This window comes from Gopherus flavomarginatus, chromosome 9 (assembly GCF_025201925.1).
Source record: "Gopherus flavomarginatus isolate rGopFla2 chromosome 9, rGopFla2.mat.asm, whole genome shotgun sequence".
NCBI lineage: Eukaryota > Metazoa > Chordata > Testudines > Testudinidae > Gopherus > Gopherus flavomarginatus.
Window position 1 is genome coordinate 19,551,933 of NC_066625.1, and position 22,642 is coordinate 19,574,574.

The window sequence follows — 22,642 nt, forward strand, 5'->3', positions numbered from 1 at the left end:
AAAATCAAGCTATTTCAATTGTTTTTTTTCCACTGAAAATTCAATTTTTCCAGGAGGGAAAATACTCCCTTTTCAACAAGATCTAGGTTTGTTACTCTCAGTCTACTTCCACATTATAACTTCTGCTCTGAACAGATCTAACAGAAAAACCGTGTTCCATGAGATACTGTTGCCTGAACTGAAATAAGAAGCTGCCATATAATGTTTTGAGGGCCAAATTTTCAAACATCCCCATTGAAATTATTCAAAAAAAAAAAAAAAAAACAACAGATCACAGCACCCATTTTGTGTTTGCAAATGCAAGCAGGCACACATGCAAATTGTGCAATTATTTAGAGGCCCATATTATTTAGAGGCCTGATCAAAACATATTTAGTGATACTAACTTCATAACAATTCCTTATACTGAAAATTTGGAAGAAGAATGTCTGATCACATACTGGATAGACAATGTTTATATCCAGTAAACGTGGGAATGGATTTGATGATGGAGCTGCTGTTAAACTGTTAGATGTTTCTGACTAATCACAAGTGGTGGCTCAAATCATCTTCAAAAGAAGGATCTCAGAGAAGTATTTAAATTACTGCAATAATAAATTCAGGTATTGAAACAACAAACGTGGAGTTAACTAATTATTAGAGCTTCTCTAAGTGTTGGCTTCTCCCTCTTCCTTCACTTCTCTTGCTGTACATTGCAGGAATATGCCCACAAAGCTGGACCAAATAATTTTGGTTACAACAGTGAAACAGGATGCTACACATTTCCCATACAGTATTATTTTTGCCATTTCATCTCAGGGCCTGGGAAATACTGGATTTCAGACAGGATTCTGGTACCTAAACTCTATCAATCTGCTTTATTAATGGCACATAAGTTTCCTCCCAGACTATTCTATACAGACCTCTTGATCAGTAATTTGCTTGGCAGGGTCTTACACATAAAAGCAGCTGGCAGGTACAATTTTTATTACCCTAAACAGAGCTTCTAACGTGATTGATCACAACCTGTTATGGTACTGCATTGGGAGGAATTAGAACTGCTCTGAATCCTTGACTGATTAGGTTGGCATTTCCCTTTATGCCAGAAATAGAGATCAGAGGTGACTTTTTTATAGCAAAAAAGGAGCAAATTTGGGATTGGATCAAGCCAGTATTTCCCCCCACCACCACTAACAAGCTTTCTTAACAAAAACACAAATAAAACTAACCTGTACCGAGTATAAAACATTACATTGGCTGAGAGAGAGGATTCCCTGCAGGTAGCTGTTTAAAATTAATATTGGCTCTTATTTTTTAATAAGTAACTAAACAGCCCACAATGCAGTTGCCTAGTTTAAAGTTATCAAATAATCAAGAAATATATTGGACTAAATGCAAATCTGGAGTAAACCCATTGAGAACACAAGAATGGCCATACTGCGTCAGACCAACGGCCCACTTAGTCCAGTATCAGAGAGAATGAACAGAACAGGCAATTGAGTGATCCATCCCCTGTCACTCACTCGCAGCTTCTGGCAGTTGGAGGCTGAGGAGACAGAGCATGGGGTTTCATCCCTGACTACCCTGGCTAATAGTCTATTCTCCAGGAACTTACCCAATTCTTTTAATCCAGTTATAGTTTTGTCCTTCACAACATCCACTGGCAACAAATTCCATTAAAGATCTTTTATAATATTAAGAACATAACTGTTTCATTGGAAAGAGAAAGCAAAAGGCCCTATGCTGCATTATGGACTAAAGCCCAGCTGGATTTCCTTCAGTAAAAGATAATTGTTTTTCTATTTACAGAAGCAAGAATATTTAACTAGTAAATTTACTTCTTGTAGGTGAAATGCACTCCTGTAGGCATAGATGCTAGAACTAAGGATGCTACTGCACCCCCTGGCTTGAACTGGTTTCGTTTACATACAAGGTTTACAGTTTTGTTCAGCAGCTCTCTGCACTCCCACTATAAAAATTGTTCTAGTATCTCTGCATGTAGAGGGTCTATGTTCCACTTAAGTCCATGAAACAGGTCACAAATGGCAGATAGCCCCAAACTAAAGGCTAGAATAAGACCTGACTTTCACCCATAATGCAACTCTGTAGGTTTAAAACCCCACCACACTGATTTTGTTTGTTTAAAATTTCTACAAAACAAAAATTCCCTCCGAGGGAATTGAATCTTGCCCTAAATTTAAGACCACACAGTTATCCTTATGGTATCAGGATTCTGTCTGAAATCCAGTCCTTCAAATGTCCTGAGATGTAATGGGCAAAAAGGATACTGTACAGGAAATGTTTTTCTTATGGAAGGAGGGAAAGATTTTAAAATGGAAGTGCTAGCACAACCTTAATTAGAATGACACAAATGTCTTCGCTAGGATGTGTGTTGTCTCAGCATAAAGGTTACCTCAAGGTTAATATATTGATTGCTAACCTGAGAGCATTGCATTGTGCACTCCCTGCAATTATAAATGTGGATATCTTGTAACTTGGCTGGTTTGGTTATTTAGAACTGCTGTGTCTATCTGTCGAGAGCAGCAGGGTTTAAAGTGCACAACAGCATCTCTCCTCTGAATCAATTAATCATTTACATTCATAAAGCTCCCTTAACACATGCATCCCTGAACACCCTCTAATGAAAATAGAATAAAATTGTATTGACAGCTAAAAGTAAGGACTAGAAAATATGTTTTAAGTAAGAATGAAACAATATTAATGTTAGAAAATTACCAAGAACTGCCAAGAACTGTGTGGATTTTCCAGTGAATAGAATAGCTTTAATCCATACAATTTTGAAGCTTTTGTACCCTAAAGCATTGCTCTCTCCTCGTAAGCCGAGGGAAATCCACAGAAGACCAGAGGAAAGGAGTCAGAAAGGCTATTCACAGGTTGCTAAATCAGTAGCTGTGAAGATTGGAAAGGAACAATAGCCATTTTTCCTGCCTCAGATCATTTTATGTGCAATACGCAGTAGATTTTAGCCTCAGTAATGATAGCTGAGAAGGCATCAATGCTATGGCCTTCAACTCATTTATTGTAGATAACCATGTACCAAAGATTAAAACAATGGAAGAGAAATCTTATTGGAAGATGTTACTGTTCAGGAAACCATAAGTATAATAATTGCCTCTTTGGATGTCTGGTTTTAAAGTAAGTGGTCGCCATTAAAAAGGCAGCATTTGCCACAGTGGAGTTGAGGCCACATTTCCCCACCCATATGTACAAAAGGAAATAAGTGTAGTAATTGCACTGGCCTCCACTGGCAAACATTGTCTTTTTAAATGGAGACTTCTGTAGATATGATACCATGAGATCTCACACAAAAAGAGCAAGAGTTTCTACATGTGAGGGAAGCAAAATAAAAGCACTTCCATCTGCAAGGCTGTGCACGGGGAAAAGAGGAAGCTCGCTGGAACTTGGTACCGTAGTCTTGGAAGGGAAGATAAGGCCAAATGATCTCATTTCTCTTCAACAGAAGAATATCATTGCCACACTATTCTTTGCTGGTAGCTAGTGACTTTTTAAGCACAGAAGAATTTCTGCTGTTACTATAAGACAGAGGTTCTCAGACTTTTGTACTGGTGACCCATTTCATACAGCAAGCCTCTGAGTGCGACCCCTCCTTATACATTAAAAACACTTTTTTATATATTTAACACCATTATAAATGCTGGAGGCCAAGCAAGGTTTGGGGTGAAGGCTGACAGCTTGTGACCCCCAGTTTGAGAACTGCTGCTATAAGAGATCATGCTGGTTTAGCAGTGGAGTTCAGAACAGCATGTGATTGATTTGAAGAAGAAACTGGAAAATAGAGTGATCATAGATAGAATAGTCATGGCCAGCTTGAAGAAACAGACGGATTGGAGAAGTATTCGATCCTGACCCAGTGATCACCCTTAAGTGAAGCTCTCATCCAGTCCAAGCTCCCACTGGATCTGATGAAAGGTTTGCCGCTGTAGCAAGATTACAGCATCAGATAATGTTCTCCCTTGTATACACCTCATGTTGTGGTTAGTAGATACTTGTATGCCTTTGTATAATGGTACCCCCTTTATTTCTATGCTGAAAACTAATTTCTGTTTTTAAGCCCTTAATGTTTATTTCAACCACTGGATTTGATTTCTTCCATGGAAGAATCAAATCAAAGGGAAGTATTCAAAATCCACACCTCCTTTCCCACAGACTTAGTGACTTTGCAGAATACTAAGAAAACTATCCTCTCCTCATACAAATCCCTCCTAGTAGGCCCACTTCTGCCATGAAGCCTACAAGAGACCAGTCAGCTGACTGTATGATGGTTGTAGTGTAACTGGGAAAGGTCTTTATACTTTTCCTTTAAAAAAAACCAACTGAAGTTGGAAATTGAAGTCAGCAAAATTCAAACTAGAAATAAAATGCAAATTTTAACTGCAAGGGTAACTAACCATTGGACATACACTCTTAAGTGATGTGCTAAGTTCTTCATGATGAAGACTGAGGAACTTTCCAAGAGATGCATTCTAGTTAAACTACAAGACACGGGAATTATGGAGTGATATTTGAGACCTATGTCAAACTGGACAATCATAACGGTCTCTTCAAGCCTTAAAAATAAAAATAAAATGAACTATGAAAACCACATTACATTATTCACATTTTAACACAAATTGACCAGTCACCAACTGGTTTGGTTTACCTCTTTTCCCTAAACTTATATAGTGTTATGGAACAGGGACTAGTCATTCTTTTGAGTCTGTTCAATGCCTACTAAGCTATGGTTGCTACAAGAAACAACTACTACTACTGATGGTTGATTTCTCTTTCATGGTTTTAAAAACTTGGTGCAATCTCTGAGCAGTAGGAAAGATTAAATGGCAGAGACATGTACAAGCAATTCCATACTTTGCTCTGAACCTGGATCTTAAGATGAGGAAGAGGTAATTTTGTAGCCTAAGATAAATGATCACTAAAAAAAGCCAGGGGGAGGGAGGGTGTTTTTAATTCAGCTCTGAGAGGGAAGTGGGGAAATGGGATAAGATTTCTGCAATTGCATGAGGGCAAATAACTAAAACTTGTCAGATTTTTAATTTAAAAAAAGACATTTCTAGCAGTGGATATTGGACAAGCATCTGGTTAATCTGTCAGCCACCCCCATAGTACCTGCAGAGACCAAAAATAAACATGTATCATAAGCATACAACAGGATATTGAAGGACATGATTGCAAACAACATCACCCTGAGGCAGAATAGAGTTCCTTATGGAACCCCATGGGCAACATCCACAGGACTGAATGGGAAATTCTTCAATGCTCACCAAGTAGCCTTATAAAAATAAATCTCTTAATGTGCAACTATTTTTTGTGAAATCTATTGCCTACATGTTATGAGGTGTTGTCTGATCCTCATGTAAGTGATACATTATGTCACAACTCAGCAAGCTATTGCTTGTATAAATTAACTACAGTTAATACATGCCAGCAAGACACATACTAGACAGACCTCCAGATTGGCATTGCGAAAGCATGTTGCTCTGCACATTAATACGTAATCATCGAGGCAATTTTCTTCCCAGGGCCTAAAATTAGAAGTAAATGCTGCCAAATGTTGTTTTCAGGCAGGGTTGTTGTTCTGTCTCCTCTGTCTTCCCTTCTTTTAGTGAGATTTAAAAGTTCTCACACCCTCACAGAAGATATCCCGAAGGGATTCTGAGAGCGCAAGAAATACAGAACAGACTAATGAAAAGGTGATATCCAATATACTGAAGCAGGTTCTCTGGAGTCTTGTCTCTTTTGATTGACAGCCAGTGAAAAGTATTCCACAGGCAGATTTATCTTCAAATCAGAATTGTCTGCTCAAGCAGAAATGGTGTTGGTTTGGGTCATTATGTGAATCTGTCCATGTCTGTTTCCCTTATTAGCTATTTGCTATACCTAAGTTCAGACATCTGGCTGTAGTTAGCATCTGCCCCATTAGGACAAATAGTTGTTTACTTTATGTCATTATCTCACATAGTCATGGTAGTTATGGGGCCAGCAATGTTTCAATACACAACTCAATTTTCAGTGACATATGCTGCATTTTGTCCATTTCCAGTCCCCTTCGGTTGAAACTAAACCAACAGCCATCCTGAATGCAATTTGTTCTTACGAATACTGACCCTCCCCCTAGCTCCAAATGAAGGCAGTGGCAAAACTCCAGTGGGTTGAGTTCATTGTTACATATTGGTTTAGCCACTCTGAAGAGTTCTATTTTTGTGGTTTCTAGCTTCTCTTATTGAACTTATCTAAATAATGAGCTATTTCAAAAAAGTAAATGATTCCCATGAGCATGAGGATTAGCAGTTAATGAAAATGGGTAGATTTCAAAGAATAGTTGATACAAAATGGCTCAGATTTAGGCTCAGAAAAAAAAGTTAAAAATCAGTTCACTTGCATAGTAGCTCTTGTTTCCCCATTTTCCCCAGCAGAGGAAGACATTTACCCATTCTGTATACAGCCCTACTCCAGATCCCTTATAAGAGACAGAATTACCATGGCCTGTCAGTGAGCTAGAGAGGGTGTGGAAGACTAAAACCTGAACCAAATTATTCAACCAAGCAATGTACACAATTCCTATAATATTATATATTAATATATACACACACACACACACACACACACACACACACCAATTCTCAGGCTAGTTAGAGAAGAACAGGCAGACTCCTAAACTCTGTTTGCTTGTTTTGCCGACATCTCTTATTTGTACTGAAGTATCATTTAGTGGCCTAAACTGAGACGGAGGCCCCACTAGGCTAGGCACAGAACACTGTGTGCAGATGTGGTCGCCCCATCTCAAAAAAGATGAGTATTGGAATTGGAAAAGGTTCAGAAAAGAGCAACAAAAATGATTAGGGGTATGAAACAGCTTCTGTATGAGGAGAGATTAATAAGACTGGGACTTTTCAGCCTGGAAAAAAGAGACGACCAAGGAGGGGGGGGGAGATATGATTGAGGTCTATAAAATCATGACTGGTATAGAGAAAGTAGATAAGGAAGTACTATTTACTCCTCATAAAACAAGAACTGGGGGGGGGGTCACCAAATGAAATTAAATAGGTAGCAGATTTAAAACAAACAAAAGGAAGTATTTCTTCACACAATGCACAGTCAACCTGTGGAATTCTTTGCCAGAGGATGTTGTGAGAGCCCAAGACTATAACAGGGTTCAAAAAAAGAGCTAAATAACTTCATGGAGGATAGGTCCACCAATGGCTGTTAGCCAGGATGGACAGGAATGGTGTCCCTAGTCTCTGTTTGCCAGAAACTGGGAGTGAGTGACAGGGAATGGATCACTTGATTATCTGTTCATATCCTCTGGGACATCTGGCATTGGCCACTGGTGGAACACAAGATACTGGGCTAGATGGACCTTTGGTCTGACCCAGTATGGCCGTTCTTATGTTATGTTCACTGTACATACAGAGTAAAAAGGTAATCCCTTCCTCAAAGAGTCTGCAATCTAAATAGACAAGCAGGAAGCACAGAGTGGTACGCAATGCTCCTGTGGTCATAGCAAGTCAGTGGCAGAGTCTGAAATAGAACTCCAGGCTTCTGAAGGCCCAATGAAATGCATTATCCACATGGCTATATTGCCCTGAACTGCCTCTCTAAACTGCACCCCTGCACCTATGCAAGTCCCAGTGCTATCAGGGCATGAAGCTGATTGTTTGTCATGGCAAAAAAAGGAATAATTGATACAGGCCCAGACTGGGCTTTGTGTTGATACACTAGGGGATGTATAGTGGGGACAGGAGGAACCACCTATACCATGGTCAGGCAATGGGCCTAGTATGTTCATTTCTAGATACCACATTATTGCAAGTACGTTAGAGAGACAAGGTGGGTAAGGAAATATATCTTGTACTGGACCTGAAGAAGAGCTCTGTGCAAGCTCAAAAGCTAGTAATTTCTTCAGCAGAGCCAAGAACAAGGTCATGGAGTGTTAGGGGTAGTTTCCTCTTCAGAACCATTCCACTGTCAAGGATAGGCACTGATTCCGTGGGTGCTCTGGGGCTCAAGCACCTAAAGAAAAACAAGAGTGGGGGTTCAGCACCCACCAGCCACAGCTGTCCAGCAGCACCACAAATCAGGTGTTTGCTAGCTCAGGGAGGGAGAAGAGCAGTGAGCGGGGAACTTGCGGGGAGGGCTTGGAGCAGGGGCAGGGGCAGGAAGAGGCAGAGTGAGGGCAGGGCCTCAGGGTGGAGCACTCCTGGGGAAAAAATAAAATTAAAATCAGCATCTGTGCTGTCAAGTTACGAATATCTTTTATTGGACCCACTTCTGACACCAAACAGAAGTGGGTCCAATAAAAGATATTGCCTCACCCACCTTCTCTCTCTAATACTGTATCAGGGACCAACATGGCTATACCACCACTGCATGGAAGTACATTGACAGATGGGAGTGAATGCAGAAAAACACAGCAACTATTAAAGGGCTAAAGGAATTACTTTAAATGCAAAGACTGAAAAAAAGCTATAACTGTATATGGTAGTTTGGCCAAACAGCAGCTAAATTGGAGGGGAACATGGCTACATGTATCTGGAGGATGATGTGAACACTAGGTCATGAGAGGAATTATTTAGAGGGATACACAAACGATACATAGATACCAAGGTGATGGGCACTTTAGGAAAGAACAGGTTAGGTAGGGGTATAACTAGGACTAATAGGGTGAAACTAAGAAAAGAGGAACTTACCCTGAATAGCCAGAAGACCTCCAGACAGTGAGATTCATTAGGGTTTTCAAAAGAAAATGGTAAAAGCCCCATCACTTGGGAGTTTTATAATTAGGCTGGAGAAAACAAAAATCAGACATACAGCACAGACCAATGACTAAACTTCTGGAAAGGCATCTTCCCTAACTGCCCCCTTCCTGAGGCCATCAGCCCCATAATCGTGACGTTCTGAGGTTTGTTATTTTCAACTTAATCAAGATGAGCACTGTGGGCCTGATTCTGATCACACTTATAGTCAAAAGCAACAATGTAACCCATAAATGTACATTGGTGTAAAATCAGACCCTTGGTTGTCAGTATCACTGCTGTCATCCCACACAATCCCTTTCAATACGATGTTTCTCCATTTTTCTGTCCCTCATACACCTATTAAAGGTCAGAGTTTGAGCTACGGTAAAATTCACTAAACCAGTATATAAAATGTTCAATTAAAAATTAAAAACCAATGAAAACGCTAACAGCTAGAATCAAATTAATTAGCCACTTCTCCCATTTCAAACCTGCATTTAAATATGTAAACAGAACAGCACTCAAAGATTTATCTGATATAAAAAGAGAACGTCAGCAATTTTCTACTAGAGGGACAGATGTTGAAGTCGGTCTTGTGATTTTCACAGATGCTCCCCTTCCAGCATCTTTAAAACCAGTTTTCCAGGTTAATGCTGAAATCCCAAATTTCCTATATGAAACAGATGGCAGAAAAGATTCAAACCATTAGCACATTTCATGGTACCTGCACTCACAATCTTACCTGAAAGGGAGAGAATTTATGTGCGCACATATGAATTTATGTAAACAGTAAATTCCTCAGTTCTACAGAGGAAAGTGTACTTTGTTTTTAATCCTGCCTCATTTTCTGATGTTGTTAAAACAGAAACTAAGTTGGTGTCTGCACTCCTTGCTGACTGACCATTCTGTTTATTATATTATTTGTATAACAGTGATGCCTCCGGGTCCTACTTGAGATCAGAGGCCCCTTGTACTAAGCACTGTATGAACAGGTAGCAAGAGAGTCCCTGCCCCAAACCCCTTACAGTCTAAATAGACAAGAATGGAAATAAAAGCATGGAGTAGGGAAAAGACTGGCACAAGGTGACAACAGGTCTCGGAATAAAACGCACATCTCCTAAATCCCAGTGCAGTGACCTATGCACCAGACCATGTTGACTGTGAAACCCATAATAATGGGGTTTTTATACCAAGTCCATTGTCATGGTACCTGACACCTAAACTATGTTCTAGACAAACAAACCAGAAGAGTGATCGTGTTTAAGTTTCTGACTCCTGTTAACTGGAATTTCTGCTCAAAAACAAATTTAATTGGATTGAAGATCACTAGGTGAGTGTTAAAATAATGGTACTGTATTACCTAAGGTGTTGTTATTAATATTTTAGAGCACTCGTCTCGCCTAGCACAGAAAACAGTCCATTGCTCAAAGATCTTACCAAGTCAGGGAAAGCAATGCTGCCTGTGTGTAATAAATAAAACAATAGAACAACTTTGTAAGAATGGAAAGGTTTCTACTCCTCAAAGGGGCCAAAAATCAGGGAGAAAAGGCAACAAAACCAGAAAATGAAAGTGAGCTTAAAAACAGAGAAAAGAAAAAAAAGGGGGGGGGGGGAAGTGAGTAGCTACTTCCAGAGTTTCATCTGTAATGACAAGAAGTCTGAAACAGATGGGAATAGTAGCAGCATCATATTCTCCTATCACAAATCCGTTTTATTTTTCAGGCTGTCTGTCATTCCATCTATTCTTCCTGGAGTCTATAACCCTTCTAGCTCCACAAAAAGCCACCCAGCAAAGCCAAGAGTAACAGCTGGGGGCTTTGAGTGAAGTGCTAGTATCCCCAGTGCTAATAACTTGGAGCCTTTTTCTCCTCTGAGTTGCAGTGGCGTGAGCAAGAGTAAGTCAATGTCAAACATTTAAGTCAATGTCATGCTCCATATTGACGAATGTTGTAACATTGGTTTAAGTGAAGGGGGAAAGCTATTCAAAGAGAAATATTGTTCCCTCCCCCTCCCTTGCTCTGACCTCACCCAAAAATCCAACTTTTTCAGGGGAAATTCCTTTCCAAGGGCCAAATCCTGCTCTGCACAGTTCTGCTGTTCAGGGAGAAGCTGGCGATGCAGAGACAGTGCATGAGGATTCTGTATACTCTGCACACCAGGGAGCAACAGTCTTCTCTGCAGCAGCAACAAGGGGGAGATTGGGAGCAGAAGGGTAAACTCACCTCTGCCATTATGCCTAGAGGGCATTTGACAATGGCTAGACAGTTGGAAAGCTGTGACTGTGGCTTATTACAACAATCGTCTGATACCTTGTACACACACTCCTCCTCCCCATCTATCTGTTGCATTCATTCATCTTATACTTAGATTGTAAACTCTTTGGGCCAAGAATGGTCTTTTTGCCATAGGAATGAACAGTGCCTAATACAATGGTGACCCTATCCTTGACCGGGGTCTCTATTATTCATATTACTGTAGCATGTCAATAATAAGCTTGGCAAATCCGTCCACAGCTAACAAAAATCCCCACGTAATTGGGAAGAACAGATGCTGTGGCCACTACCGTACCCTATGTGGAATAGTTTAGCAGTGTTGCCAACCTCAAGCATTCAAAAATCATGACTCAGGCCTCCAAAATCATGAGATTAAAAAAAATATAATGTAGGCTCTTTATTTTCCTTCTGGTTTCCGAGTCTGTAGGACATATGAAGGTCAATTTCTAACTTTTCTCTGAAACCAGGAGGGATAGAAAATTAATTCCTTAGTGAAAGCAGAAATTTTCATAAAAACAACATGACTCCAGAAGCTGGAGCTTTAACAACACCACCAACTATCATGAGATTTGTGATACAATCACAAGAGTGGGCAACACTGCTATTGTTAGGCATGACAGGCTCCCCACAGTCCAGACCCTATCTGTTAAAATGGAGGATGACGTTTTGGCATAGAAGGGAATGTTCCATCGTGCCCCTCCCCCAACCTTTCAGTAGCCCTCACAGAGGTTTGCTGCTGAAGGCCTGTATATACACTTCTATTCTGTGTGGGCCTCTTCTGGTATCAGTGCCTGCACCCTCTCCCTTCCATCTTCCATAATGTGATAATCCCCTCTAGAAAGAATCATTTCAACTAATCAACCTAACGGCAGCTGAAATACATGAATTCTATTGTTCAGACCTAGGTACACAAGGTCCTCCCTTGCCCTTTAGATTTGGAGCTCCAAGGTTGGGATTTTCAAAAATCACAGAATATGATGACTTGGACTGATTTTCAGAGGCATTAGGGTGCCTAAATCCCCTCAGCTCCTTTGAAAACCCCAACCTAGGCTCCTCAGATATTGGTCAATCTGAAAAATAATGAAAGTCTGGAAGTGCAAACGATTATTCTCTGGAGTTTTACAGAAATAATTCAGTGGTAATCAAGGAAGATGAAAACTGGAGCTTGTGGAATAATTTTCCTTCCTACTAGGCAGATGAATCTATGATTTGTATTCTCTGATTTTAAAATGAGATTCTCCTGCATCTTCAGTGGATTTGATTGATACTGCACATGAGGCTACTCGGTAAAATGATACAGTGTAGATCACAGCATGAAATACATGTAGCTGAGGATGAGTTATGAGTCTTTGTTTCACAGTTTATGGAACACAATTTTATTTAAAGCCTAAATCTGTCATTTCAACATTGTTTATCAAAATGCATCCAATACCCTATTACCCCAGAAGAACAGTGTCAAGTCAAAAAGGTAGAAAAATCAAGCTTGTACAAAAACATTTCAAATAACTAAGTATAAAATAAACTCAGAGAATAGCTTGTGATTTGCATAAATATCATCCACAAACAATGTGTTTGATACAAACCAAAAGTCATTCATCTGCAAGTTAAATACATAGAATGGCAAAAGCTGCTATAAAATTTATAGTAGAAAGACTGCTTGCTGTAAACCTAAAGATCTCATGAATTGTGTTCACCTGCTCATATCTCTATATTTGGTAACTGTTTTATTCATGAGTGAGCTCAAAGAATCACAAACAGTAAGCATCATTTCTTCATGACCTTGTTGGTTCTGCTCAACTGTTGGGAGTAGATTTCTCCTCAATCCTTTTACTGTCAAGTTACTATCACCTTTTTTTTTTCCATTAAACAAACACGAGGTTAGTTGTTGATGACCACACTTACAAATATAGTGGTGCCACTTACTCTGTTCCTTTTCAAGTCCTCAGCTGGTGTAAATTGGCATAGCCCTGTTAATTTCCATGGGTTTTGTTTTCATAGTTCATGCAAAATTTACACTAGTTATGGTTCTGGCCCGTTATCTTTATTCATTGTGTGTCAACCAAATACATTAAACAGAACAGGTACTTCCCAAACCCGACACCAACCTGAGTCAACATGAAGATCCTAGTTGGCCAAAAAGAAGCCAAGAAAGATTTGGAAAATCCAAGATAACACACTTGGAAGCAGTTATAAGAACATGAGAGAAAAGAGAGGGGATAGAACATAACAGAATGAAACTCAGGATTGTTCTAAACCCATCACATACTTTAAACTCACTGGGACTCCCTTTATTGGTAAAAACCCTGTTTTCTCCACAATCTCAGCTAGAATGTCACTGAACTTTAAGCCTCAGTGCCAAATTCAATGCTGAGTTTTGCCTAAATCGCCTTTTGGGATAAATTCTGCTCTCAATCACACCCACATGACTCCACTGAGACCAACTAAGAGTAGAATTTGATCCTTGAGGCTGTATTCATCTTTGGTGCTGCTCATTGACTACAATGCTATGTGTGACTTGGAGTTATGCCAGGCATGACTTCGGTCCCTTATGTGCAATGAAAGGTATATGCCATTGGCAGAAGGAGGACATCAGACAAGAGGGTTTGTCAGCCATGATGCTTACTAAAATAATCCACATTCCTAAAAGCCACTGCTTTTGCCAAGTACTTCGCAGCTGGCAAACAAAGAGCAGCTCTAGTTGTAGGTAAGATTAGTGAGAATGATATGCTAATCCTAATCCTACTAGGAATGGACCAAATTCTCCTCTCAATTACACAGGTGGAACCACATTGACGAGGGTGGGGTTGTACTGGTGTAAGAGAAGAGGATCTGGCCCTATGACTCCATGCAGAAATTCACACTTTTACAATCCATTCTACACTCAGCATTTGTTTCAAAAATACTTGTCTAGATTTTCAAGATCCAGATTTAGCACAAATGATTAAGGCAACAACAAACTCCTACGCTGTCATGCAAAACCAGCATTTGGGATAGAATGCATATCCTGCAAAGAAGTGGAAGAGTTAGGATGGCTCATTTTTAGGCCTGACAAGCTTGATAGGAAACGCCTAGTGTACCAAATACATATGGGAACATACTGCCTAGTCATGGACCCTAGGGAAATTGTAGGTAAGAACATGTAATAATCTGGACCAGACCATTTCTTCTACTTCCCCAACTCACTGGTGAGCATTCAGAGGGCTGCACAGAATCGAGCTCAGGTGGCTGGAAAAGAGGAAATCTAGGTGGATCACCCACCAAAGGGGGAAAGTGGTACCCCATCCCCCTTCCTTTTAGTCCCTTTGGAGATTCCCTCCACCCCCCATGAGTCCCACAGAGATTTGAATCTTTGTAAGAGAGTGGACCAGCATCAGAAGGGTCAGGGCAGTTGGATATATTCCCAGAGGTTTCATCACATGACAATCTTTAATTAAAGATTAATCTTTAATTCCTGGAGACTTCAGGACAATCCCAGTGCGTTGGCAACCCTACAGTCCACTCATTCAATTCCGACCAACTGCAAGGTAAACCCAGGCCTAAGTCAGTGTTTCTTCATGTATTACTTTAGGGGCTAGTCCACCTTCCATGGAAGGATGGCAGGGAAACATCTCATAAGGAACCTTGTTGCATTTCCTGTCCCCTCTGTGTGGAGGAGGGAAGTGATCTAACCTATTTTCTTTAACCTCTTTTTAGCGCACTGCTCAACAGAAACATGAATGCCATTATTATTAGACCAGCCAATCAACATTTAGATATTACCATCAATAATTGCATTTCTAAAAACCATAAGAAAAACATAATTCAAAGAAGGCCTCTCATTTAAGACTGATGAGCTATCAGGTCCCAAGAATTTCGACTCAATACACTTTCTGAACAGGTTTCCTGTTTTGATTTCCCTAGATGAGTAAAAAACAGGCATAACTTTCTTTTTAAAAGCAGATCTTTGGGAAAATGTCAGCAAGCATTAATTATCTGAGACTGAGAAACAGTCTCTTGGAACAATGGAAAAGGAATAAAATGGCCAAAAGGTTTCTCTGACACAAAAATGCTGAGAGATTTTTTCCCCTTTATTTCAGTGTTACATCAAAACCACCAAAAAATTCCTCACTTAATCTTATCAATAAAATATACCAGAATAAATTTACTATCCACTGGAGGTTAAGGGGGTGATTAAAAGGCAGAGGGGCTTAGAAGTTACAAGTCTACAAAGCTGAATTATTAACTTCAGCCTATGAAAGTGAAGTGTGGCAGTTACCTGGGGCTACAGCAGGGTGCTGGATTCAGACTCCTGAAGATCTGTTTTGCCTGACCCTGAGCTAAGCACTGAGGCTTTCATTTATTTTGAAGTGATCAGTGATTTTTGGTATCTCACTTCTTGGGTGCATGTCCTGAGGCAATCTGGGCTTGATTTTCTGAGCTGCCCACTGCTCATCACCCCTGTTGCCTTTAGTAGCGGTGAAGCAGGAAGCAGTTTTGCCCAGTGAATTTAAGGATATAAATGGGGGCAGAGTTTAGTCCAGAAATCGTAACAGTGATCTGATTTTATTTTACTAAGAGACTGACTAAAGGAACCGTAACCCTAACTCCTGTGTTTTACTATTCTGAAGTGGTCATGAGGAAAATACAGAGAAAATTAATATAGAACTAAATCAGTTTTAAAACCTTGTGCCAAATTAATCCCTGATGTTCTTTCATTGGTTTAAATTGACCTACACTAGGGATGAATCTGACCTCCCCCCCCCTTTTTTTTTTTAAGTAGGTGAAACAATTACAAACAATAAGGCACCAGCTTTTTGTGTTTGCTAGCGTAGGTAAATTGTAAGCTCTTTGGGGGCAGGGACTGTGTTGTTGGGTATGCCCACACAGCAAACAGAAACCTGTGGCAGCAAGTCTCAGAGCCCAGACCTACATACTTGGGCTCATGTTACGATGCTAAGAATAACTGTGTAGACGTTCAAGCTTGGGCTGCAATAAAGATATTCATACAAGATTAGGGCCGCATCACTGAAACCTTTTCATACGAAGACACAAAAGCCCGCCCTCCTCTGCCCTTGGCCCCACCCCTACTCCACCCCTTCCATGAGGCCCTGCCCCACCTCTTCCCACCCCATTCCTGCCCCAATTCCAAGCCTTTCCCCAAATCCCACCCTGGTCCCACCTCTTCTCTGCCTCCTCCCCTGAGTGCACCATATCCCTGCTCCTCCCTCATCCCTCCTGGAAAGCCCTAAGCACCAAACAGCTGTATGGTGGCAGGAACCACTGGGAGGTAGATGGAGGAGCGGGAGCAGGAACGCGGCACGCTCAGGTGAGGCGGGGAGCTTGGCACCAATGGCAGGCCACAGGAAATAACTCCAGGCCACGTGTTTGAGACTCCTGTATTATACCATATGCTTCTATTGATAATGCTCCTGTAGGGAACACATACTTCACCAGAGACAGAGGTAAACAAAAGAATCGGAGGCTGCCCATCACAGATATCTGAGGAAGATACATACTTCATGGAAAGAAAAACAACAAATGCGAGAGTAAGGGAATGGATAGAGCAGGATATAGTAGAAAATAACATCAAAGAAAGAAGACTCGAGTGGTTGGGACAAGTCCATGGTATGGAAGACGAGAGACATGCTAAACAAGCGTTGAAATTTAGTATCTGAGAAAGGAAAGAAAGTGAGGAAGGCCAAACAAGAAATAGCAGTTATAGAGGATATTTAATGCATTGGCATTGCTGTGAAGAAATACCACAACTAGCAAGTGACTAATCAGTGGAGGAACTGAACTGCTTCCTTGGCAGCAGCAGCAGCAAGCCTCCATAACAGGGTTGTGTTTGTTCATCTCTAATACATTCCACAGGTTTATTCCACTTTGAACAGTTGATCCACTCAATATTGTATTCAATCAGGTTGCCAATTCCAAAGAACAAACATCATTTTATACTCCAGTCCTCCCACTCCCCCTGCTCTAAATGCACAGGTCAATTTATGAAGCATCTATTGTTTTTCAATCCCCACATGTAACACCTTCCCCAGCACTCGGAGCAACTACTGAAAGCCATCTCCCTTTGTTCTTGAAACTTCAGGCTGCCCCTGGGCATCGCTACCACACACAGTGCCAGACTCCACATCACAAGTGACAAAATATGGCTGTCACTCCTCAGCGATCCAGTGGTCTAATTTAAACAAGCAGACTGTCTTAGAGAGCGTTTATTATTCATTGTCGCTCCATTAATATTGGATGGCATAAAAATGATCACTTTGAAAAGGTTACTGTCAAACTAGAAAGGAACCTCTGTCATTACAGGAAGGTCAACATCTAAGACTAGGACAGAAGGCAACCAGTCAGTCAGTCAGTCATACATTGGAATGAAAAATGATAGACTGCAGTCAGACCCTCCAGTAGGGCTTCCCTTTGAATTATTCAGTACCCTTTTGCCTCTTTTCCATGGTAACTGACAATAGATTGCATATTTAAAAAAAAAAAACAGTCCTGATAAGGCTCCGGGAAATGTACTAGTGATAAGAGTATGGAATACAAATTGGAGCTGAATTTACTTAACTGCCCATAATAGATCATTTTGACACACTTTTTCCTCTTAAACAACAACATGGTTATAAAGCAGCTTTTTGTTTCCAAATATATAACAGACAAATGTGTCTATTTCAAGCTCAAATAAGTCTGATAGAAGGACACGCTACAGGGACCTACTTTAATGGATACTTCAGATGTGTGTGAACATATGCATTGGAAAACATCATCTGTGACATCTAATTTTACTGTTAGATTTTTCCAAAGGGAAGAGATTAGAAGAGGCCACAATTAAAGATGTTTAAACAAACATTCCTCTCCCCACAAACTCTCCACTCTCTCTCCCCCTCCCACCCCCAACAGTTGCACCTTTGATTTCCTGTCATATAACCCCACAGACTGAATCTAAGCAGAGGTAAATCACCATGCAAGCAAGGAGTTCTCGTTCTATCCCTTTGAGAACAATAAATCCTGTATCACTGAGGAAAGTAATATCTGACTGAATTATCTGACTGAAATCCAGAAGCCTGCCACCTCCAGCTATGAAACTTGGGAAAGAACTACAACGCAACACATTCTTTAGCTATTAGCATACAAAAACTACAGTGAGGGTATGGCTACACTTGCAGCTGTACAGCGCTGGGAGTTAAACCTGTCTTCATACAGCTGAATAGGGAAAGCTCTGCAATCTGGCCACACTGACAGCTACCAGCGCACTGTTGTGGCCACATTCACAGCATCTGCAGCGGCATTGGGAGCGGTGCATTATGGGCAGCTATCCCAGTGTTCAAGCGGCTGCAACGTGCTTTTCAAAAGGGGGTGGTGCGGTGGAGTGTGACAGGGAGCGTGGGGGAGAGAAAGGAGATTTTTGGAGCCGACGCTGTCAGCAGCTGCAAGTTCCCCCCCTCCCCCACCCCTCTCTTGCTCACTGAAAGCACCAGATAAGCAGCTTCCCCAAAACAGATCCCCTGCTCCCCTTCCTCCCACATGCTGCGCTGCTCCTCTCTTCAAGCAAACACTAGCTGTGGGCGTTCCAAAGGGAGCTCATTCACAGCAAACAGTAGCTGTGTTTGTTTTTTTGATAAGCAGCTTCGGAAGCCTGGAGTTCACAACAAAACAAAGAGCGAAACCTTTACTTAAAAGCATTATGGAAAGCTTCCGGAGGTCACTTAGGCCATGTCTACATCTAAAATTTTGCAGCGCTGGTTGTTACAGCTGTATTAGTACAGCTGTATAGGGCCAGCGCTGCAGAGTGGCCACACTTACAGCAACCAGCACTGCAAGTGGTGTTAGATGTGGCCACACTGCAGCGCTGTTGGGCGGCTTCAAGGGGGGTTCGGGGAACGCGAGAGCAAACCGGGAAAGGAGACCAGCTTCGCCGCGGTTTGCTCTCGCGTTCCCCGAACAAGCAGGTCTCCTTCCCTGCGGTTTGCAGGGTGGTTCGGGGAACGCGAGAGCAAACCGCGGCGAAGCTGGTCTCCTTTCCCGGTTTGCTCTCGCGTTCCCCGAACCACCCTGCAAACCGCAGGGAAGGAGACCTGCTTGCTCGGGGGTTCGGGGAACGAGAGAGCAAACCGGGAAAGGAGACCAGCTTCGCCGCGGTTTGCTCTCGCGTTCCCGGAACCACCCAGCAAACCTCAGGGAAGGAGACCTGCTTGATCGGGGTTCGGGGAACGCGAGAGCAAGACGGGGAAGGAGACCAGCTTGATTACCAGAGGCTTCCTCAGGTATGCTGGGATACCTGCTTATTCCACGGAGGTCAAGAAAAGCGCTGGTAAGTGTCTATACTTGATTACCAGCGCTGGATCACCAGCGCTGGATCCTCTACACCCGAGACAAAACGGGAGTACGGCCAGCGCTGCAAACAGGGAGTTGCAGCGCTGGTGGTGCCCTGCAGATGTGTACACCTCCTAAGTTGCAGCGCTGTAACTCCCTCACCAGCGCTGCAACTTTCTGATGTAGACAAGCCTTTAGAGCGTAGTAAGATTATTCCCTGTTTACACTGGCACCCCAGCGCGGCAGCAGCAGTGCTGTTCTCTTTATTCCTCTCGTCGAGGTGGAGTACATGCAGCACTGTAGCCAGGGAGATACAGCGCTGTATGTGCCTTGCCAGTGTGGACAGGGAGTGAGTTACAGCGCTGTAAAGCCACCACCAGCACTGTAACTCAAGTGTAGCCAATGCTTTAGAGATGGTTACAGTTGTGGGAGGACCACTCCACCTACCAAAAGCCTTAAAAGCACGGAAATGAGATGTTAAGGGGAAAGACGTGCATTCCTTTTCACATTCCTACTGCTTACAAACACTAGTGGTAACACACCCAATGCTTCACAAGGCCTTCAGTTCATTTTCAAACACACTCTCAAAAGCAATACATGCACCAGCTTCATCAAACTTGATCTTGACAGTGATCTCATGTGTTTTTGTATCAATTATATGAACAGAGCAGCACATCCAACTGTCACACACTGCATGCATCTGGGAAGTTATTTTGCTTTAACATTAGTGAAGTCACAGTTAAGGTTTTACATTTATTAAAATGGGCCAAATGTAGAGAGTTATATGGGGGAAATAATGATGCAGTGGTTAAGGCACTGGATTCAAAATACATTAAAAAAGACTGAGGTGCTCAAACATTACATTAATGGGGACCATATAAGTACCTATAGTACATAGTTAAGTGCTAACTATTGGTATTCAATCAGAGGTCATAGCTACCTTAAAGTTGCAAAAAACAGTTAAATTTTCATTACTCTGGACTTTGTCCTCCTTGCAAACCTCAAATACCCATTAGCACGTAGGAAATGAAAGCTCAGGTATGTGACAGAGAACAAGTATTTAACATACTGTAAATAGGCTGCATCATTGGTCAGATTTTAATACATTCTACACCTGGTTAAATACATATTTTAGTTATTGCTGTGCACATAGTATATTTAATGCATAAAACATTGCTTGTATGCAGTTTGACAGCTAACTAATTTCAGATTTTGTTTTACAGATACCTTCTGTATTAGCAGTGCTGGCTCTAGGTATTTTGCCACTCCAAGCACGTCAGGCAGGCTGCCTTCGGCGGCGTGCCTGCGGGAGGTCCCCGGTCCCGAGGATTCGGCAGCATGCCTGCGGGAGGTCCGCCGAAGCCACGGGACCAGCAGACCATCTGCAGGCTGCCGCCGAAGGCAGCCTACCTGCCGCCCTCGCGGCTACCAGCAGAGTGCCTCCCGTGGCTTGCCACCCCAGGCACGTGGTTGGCGTTCTGGTGCCTGGAGCCACCCCTGTGTATTAGCAAACAAAAACCACACACACACACAAAATCCCACAACAGCAACGCCAAACCACAAAACAAATTAATCCCCTCTGGACAATATGCAACAGGTAACAAATGCAATTTTCTATACAAGATATATACAGAATCTTAATTCTACCCAAGCAGCATCTCCTATTGCATTCAGACTTTTGAAGAAAAGTGGGTGTTTTCTATAATTAAGAACTTCAGAGTAGACCCCACTGCTGCCTCTGGTAGAAATAACCTGGGGGGCAAGGAGAGGGAGGCTGACATCAGACATGGAAAATTCCTCTTATAAATATCCCCACATCTATTCTGGTTGAAGCCCTGTGCCACAGGCAATTGTTTCCCGCTTGACATGCAGATGAAGGAGGATCCAAAGGAGCAAAGGGTTTGTGTCAAAGCCCCTCAGTCTCCACACTACAAGAAACAACCCCTGTAAACACTGACCTATTGGAACCACCTTACAAGGGCGTCTCAGCCTGCAGTGAGCCAGAAATCTCACTTAAAGGGCGTCAGCTCTTAGCAATAAGGATGGGGCTATGCAAAGAGCTAATGCAGTTTGAGGCTGACTCTTTTCACCAGATTTGAGGGACTTCCTAGGGGGTGGTGTTCATTCTCCAACTTTTCATCTCAAAAGGTATTTTGGGGGATACTCGAAAGATGGTGCCAGGGAAGCAGTGACACCCTTCCCCACCAACCAGCTTGTTGTAGATTCATCTCCAAGAGGGTTCCTAGCTGGGAATTAATCCAGCTCATTTTTACCAAAACTGAGACTAGATAGCAAATAGACTAGAGATTGTCTATGGTGTAACGAATACCAAATAAAAGGCAATATTGCTTTACATTAACATTCTCAGAGTGAAGGGGGGAATGCCAACATCTTTAAAAAGAATAATACTACCTAATCAACTAACTTTCTGCTAATTAATGAAAATGTGAGTAGCTCTCTAATTGAAAAACTCCGGATATATTCCCCAGAACCATCCATTATTTTTCCATTACATTAATCATCAGAGAACAGCTATTACAGATTACCACTTTCAAGCACACTCTTCCTGATAAAAGAAAACAGCCAGGAATTCTGGCAAGGTCAAATACGCAGCTAAATTCCAATGAGAGCAGGCAACCTGTGAGCTGTGGTATTCAGCAAGATTTAGAAAATGTCAAAGCATGAAGAAGATAAATGATGGCTTTCAAAATTTAAGGCAGAACACAAAGTGTAGTACACAAGTCAATACTGCCTAATGAATAATTTACTAATTTTCTTAAGGTGGGCCAAATAATGGTTTGTTGTGTCCCCTGCTCCCTTAAAGAAAAAGTAAAGTGTTAAGCAAATCATCTCTAGGCAAGACCAATATTTACAGAATATGGCAGCAATAAACTCCTCTGCTTTAGGTAAAATACACTGGAATCTACCCTCCTTGCTCCTTTTAATTGTGTTTGCAGGTTACAAAGATTAATGCACCATGAATTCACAGTCACCAGAACTGGGACTAAATAATAATGAATACAAAATGGACATATGTTGTTTTTGTATATGCTGCTGTACAGGAACTGACTGTGTGTAGTTTCTTCATTGATAACGATTGAGATCAGTTAGAGGAGTGCTGGCTGACTTGAAGTATATTGCTTTCTACTCAAGAGGCTACAAGCATCACTGATGTCTCTTCTCACCTGCTTCATTACTTATCTAATAGATATGAGTGGACACAAATTGGTATTATAAAAGGCACCTTTACTGAGAGATCTGCTTTGGGGTATTACATGCCATTCCAGTCATCACGATATAGGAAGGTCATTGCAGAGA